The 5,346-nt window shown below is 38.7% G+C and overlaps 1 pseudogene; it reads right to left on the reverse strand.

The window, feature by feature from the left end:
- Positions 1-378: 378 nt before the first annotated feature.
- LOC130019290 (protein archease-like) lies at positions 379-829 on the reverse strand (annotated as a pseudogene).
- Between the last annotated feature and the right edge of the window lie 4,517 nt (positions 830-5,346).

A 5,346-nucleotide genomic window follows, 5' to 3' on the forward strand; every position in this document is an offset into this window, starting at 1 on the left:
AATGTTTTTATTCTTTTCTTCCAAAGTGAAATCAAATGAGCATGAAGGCTTTACGGTTTTCTGGGGTGCTGCTTATATTTGGGATTCCTCTGGGGAGCAGGCAGTGGGGCTTGTATTCCCACTGGAAAGGCAGAATGCTGTTGCATCTGAGAGGAACCATACTTGCCATGTGAGGAATTTTTAAACGTTTGAACACTTGAGTAACATAGACCAGTGCTGTGCCCTGATATTTTCATTTCTGAGGGTCATGCTTCAAATTAAAAATGGAAAAAATCTATTTCCACAATCAACTGATACAGTAGGATTTATATTATGGTATCTTCTATGAAAGGAAGGCTCTTTTCATTGGAGTCTCTTTATCAGTTTCTTATTTGTATCTTAAATGTCAATGATGACAAAAACTTCTGGTTTTTCTTCATTTTACACCTGCATTGAAGAGTATGTTATTGACTTGACTTCAGTTCCCTGAGGATGCTTAGATAATGAAAATTCCTCTCCCCTCCCAACTGACCGTAATTTGAAATTATTTTGATCAATACTAAGGACTTTCACTTGCCGGGGTATGAAGTATTTGTCAGCACTGAACTTATAAAGCCATTCATCCAAAAAGTGAAAGAGAAGAGACTCTATCCTTGGGTTTCGAATTCTACTGCCTGGAGGGGCTCCACAGTGCTGTGTCTGTCCTGTAACCAAACATGACCATCACTCACTGCTCAAACGCTTCCTCCAGGGTGTCTCCCGAGGCATGTAACTGGACATCTGCTGTATAATCCAAATATTCATACTTCCAGTTGACTGGAGGATATTTGGCCTTAATCACCTTTTGCTTTCCGTTTATATGATGTATATAACATAATCAAAAGGTGAAATAGAGAATACATAGAAGTTAGGGAATGAAGTAATACAGAACTTTTTTATAATGGGTTTAATATTCAGTTATACTGAGTGAATAGATTCTGGATATTTGTTGTATAATATAGAACTTATACTTTACAATATAGTACTGCACATGTCAAAGATTTTTAAGTTTTGCCTCATGTACAGATATCCCTATATCCCAAATATATGCAAAATACATGCTAATTTGTTTATTTTACTGCAAAGCAGCTGTGATCACAACGTCTGACCTCCTGAGCCCTGAGTACACTTATTTCAAGAAGCATATATTTTTTTTCTGTAAAACTCTCCAAGAAGCTAAATACACATATTACACATATTTTATTAATTGCTAAGGTATGGTTGTGTTGTACTATTCTCCTGGGACGTTTCTTACTCAAAAATAATTGTTAAAAATGTCAGCGACAATATAATACAGTTTTTATGCAATCAGTGTTGTTCATTTGCCTTTAAGTAGCAATCTTAAAAATACAATTAAAAGGTAAATCAAAGTGTTACATAAATTACATCACTATATGCCCCATATTACTTATCTATGCAATTTGTTCTATTTTTGTAGAAATTTAATTCTTAATAAATTTATAAAAACTCTGTTCACTAAAAATTGTTCTGCCATTTATATTTGAAATAGAGCTTAAGTATGTTAATAATATTTATATGAAAAACAGAATTTTGAAAAACTAAATAAAATTAAATACTAATTACATAAAATATATACTAATTGGATTTAACTAAGCTCTGTTGTTGTGAATGATGATAAAGAATACTTATTTAAATTTTCAATTGTATTAATTTTTCAAAAATAAATATGTCCTTCACATTTTATGGACGTTTGTTCCATATTTGAAAATCCTCTATCATAAATTTGTAAAAATGAAAAATTTATATGTCATGTATTTTTAACTATGTATATTGGGAAGTTCTACAGGAGCCAAAATAATAGAACAATGTCGAGGGGTCTTTGCCTTTCTTGCTTCTGATCTGGGTGGACCTCCAATATCCCATAGTGATGTCCCCAGATCAACTTCAGGAGTAAGCTCTGATCATCTTCAGGTGAGGACCATGTGAAAGAAGGGGAAAAAGAAGAAGAAAGAAAGATGAAGACAAAGAATAAAGGAGAAATAAGGAGGAAGAAGAAGAAGAGGAGGAGGAGGAAGAAGAAGAAGAAGAAGAAGAAGAAGAAGAAGAAGAAGAAGAAGAAGAAGAAGAAGAAGAAAAGAAGAAGAAGAAGAAGAAGAGGAAGAGGAGGAGGAGGAGGAAGAGGAGGAAGAGGAGGAAGAGGAGGAAGAGGAGGAAGAAGAAGAGGAGGAAGAGGAAGGACAAGAAAGAAAGAAAGAAAGAAAGAAAGAAAGAAAGAAAGAAAGAAAGAAAGAAAGAAAGAAAGAAAGATTGAGACAAAAAAGGAGAATGAAGAAGGAAGAAAGAATCCTTCTTCAAGGAGGAGAAGGAGGAAAAGAAAGAAGTAGGAAGGAGGAAAGGAAGGAAGGATGGAAGGAAGGAAGGAAGGAGAAGACTCCTTTCATAAGACTCTATGAACTTTTCATTTACCTGAATTCGTTACATATGAAATGTATTTTCAGATAGAATATGTTAAAGAAATAATTACAAGTTTGAGAAATGGTATCACCTCAGGCATGCACCAATTTTCAAATGGACCTGCATTCTTAATATGTATCACACTTATAAAAATGATAATATATGAAGCACGTGCACTGGGTCTCAAATGCAGGATGAAAGTTGCTTAATATTTGAAATGCAATTAGTCTTATCTCTGTACCTAAATGTCTAAAACAACCACTACAATAATCATAGCTTTTGAGATTTTTACACTGAGTTCACAAGTATACCTATACTACTTGGCAAAGCATGAAAACTGATACTTGTTTTCAGAAAAGTTTTAGAGCTAATTTAAATTTATAACTGTCCAGGTCATTCAATAGATTTCTTCTAAAAATCTATAATCTCATATTTAACCTTTGAGTCAACCATGCTATGGAGTATAGAGCTTTGTTCTCTAATTTATGACATGTTTAACTCACATTGTATATTCCTTCTGTACATAGTAAAATATATAACTCAAAAACTTTCTTAATGGTTAAGCTTGATCAGAGGGTACAACTTTTAATTATAAGGTAAATAAGTCCTCAAATTAATGTCTAGCATGGTGCATATCACTTGATCACTTGACATCCCATTACTCTTTGATTTGCTTGAGCGGGCTCCAGTAATGACTCCATTCATCCCTATTGAGTGCTAGTGTAGCCCAATGGTGTCTGCTCGCTCCAGGATCATGAAGCTCCTCAAACCGATCATTCAGGGTCTTGACAAAAAAGTCTGACCATCTTGTAGGTGGGTGGCCACATGATCTTTTGACATCCTGTGGAATCCAGTCGGTAATGTCAACTCATTGGAAAATGGGACAGCTTCTCTGATTCTTGATTGTCGACAGAGGTTGGAACTCTGGATTCTTTCTCTCACTTGAGTGAGGCGTGATACTCTAAGCATAGCTCTTTTTATTCCTCTTTGGGATAACCAAATAGCATCCTCATTCTGTTTCTGTAGGGCTCAGTCTCTGAGGGGTATGTTAATGCAGGTAGAACAGTGGAGCCAAAGAGTTGTGCCCGGAGCCGGAGGTTCTTTGTCCTCAGCTATTTCTTTGAAGCTCTTGAAGGCGTTCCAAGGCACTCTTTTCCTCATGTGCAATTCAGGTGCCAGGTCTTTCATCATGTTGACTTCTCAACCTAGGTAACATTTTTATGACTGTTGCATTCAGAGATGTTTGTTCCATTAAGAGCCAATGGAACGTCAGGAACGAGACCGTTTCTCATAAATATTGTCTTCGTCAGATTCAGCTGCAGTCCAAACTTTCCACACTCATGGTTAAAGTTGGCCAGCATTTGGGCCATTTGGTTAATGTTTGGTGTTATTAGAACTATGTCATCAGCAAAGTGGAGGCAGTGGAGTTGCTGATGTCTATCTTCACTCCTATTCCTTCCCATTCCAGTCATCGCATGACTTTCTCGAGGGTGGTGCTGAAGAATTTCAGTGAAATGGTATCTCTTGACATGGATGAACACTTCCTTGTAGAATGGTGTGATTCTGGTAGTGAATCCATAATACAACTCATGGAAGATCCTGATGTATTGAGTTTGAACGCCCTAGTTGGCTAGGGCTTTGATGACCACTTCAGTCTCAACAGAATCAAAGGCTTTTTTAAAATTAATGAACGTTAGAGCAGCATCTTGAACTGCCGAGAAACCTCAATGAACTTGGTTGTTGTGTGGTTATGGTTGATCGTGCTGAATCCTTTTCTGAACCCGGCTAGCTCACATGGTTTTCCTTCAACTAGTGTTCTTCCTATCCTATTAAGGATGACTCAAGTGAACAGCTCGTAGGCGACAGAAAACAGGCAGATTGGGCAATAGTTGCCAATGTCGTGGATATCTCTATTCTTGTACAGTAGTACAGTCCTGATGGTTTTCCACTGGGGCAGAACCTTGCATTTAGACAGGTAGCATGTGAAGACCCAAGCCAGTGTATTGAGGCCTACTGATGGCAGATGCTTCAGGTGTTCACGTCTGACCTTGTCTGGGCTGGGTGCTGTTTTCTTCTTTTCTGACGAAATGGTGTGTAGGATTTCAGAAGGCAAATCTTTGGGAATGAAATATCTATCCTGCAGAATTTGGTATGTGGGCAGGTGGACATGGCTATCAGGAGATCCGAGTAGAAGTCATGGTTAATCTTCTCCATTGACCTTCTGGAAGATGTGATAGATCCATCAAGATGTTGAGTGCAGTCATCTTGGTCTTATAGTTGGTGAGGGACAGGCGGGTGTTGCCAATGCTTTTCCTGGTCTGCTACATCTGCCAGCACTGCTGCTCTTCTCTCTTTGAGGTCTTACTTTATTGGTTTTCCGCCTTGCTTTGCAAGGTCAACGTTCACTTGCGATTGCCTGAGGCTTGCGCCTCCACTACCTCGTCTACCTCCATTGTCCAGCTGCTGCCACGGTCCAGTCCACTTTCCGGTCTCTTGGGCTGAGACTCACGCACAAGTGAAGCCCTACAGAACCAGGTAAGCGGAACCCTGCGACCTTGGACTCCAGGTTCAATGGGACCCGGGAACAGAGATCCTCTGCCTGTTCTCACTAATCTCTAGTGACCCAAGGATTAAACCCATGAGCCCCACCCTAACCTGTCCTGTCTGCTTTCGCCAATCTCCAGCAACCCAGAGATTACACCCAGAAGCTCCACCCTACTGGTACCACATAAATACCTCATAGGCTGACTTTCACCACCTGCACTACCTCCACTACCTAGCTGTTGCCATGCTCCAGACCACTTTCCAGACACATCAGAAGACACTTAATACCCATATTCCTAAATTACCGCACCATATTTGATCTGGTTCAAATATGGTTTGAAGCATAGGAACACCTGCAAGCATAGTTAG

Source organism: Sorex fumeus, unplaced genomic scaffold (assembly GCF_029834395.1).
Source record: "Sorex fumeus unplaced genomic scaffold, SorFum_2.1 ptg000008l, whole genome shotgun sequence".
Taxonomy (NCBI): domain Eukaryota; kingdom Metazoa; phylum Chordata; class Mammalia; order Eulipotyphla; family Soricidae; genus Sorex; species Sorex fumeus.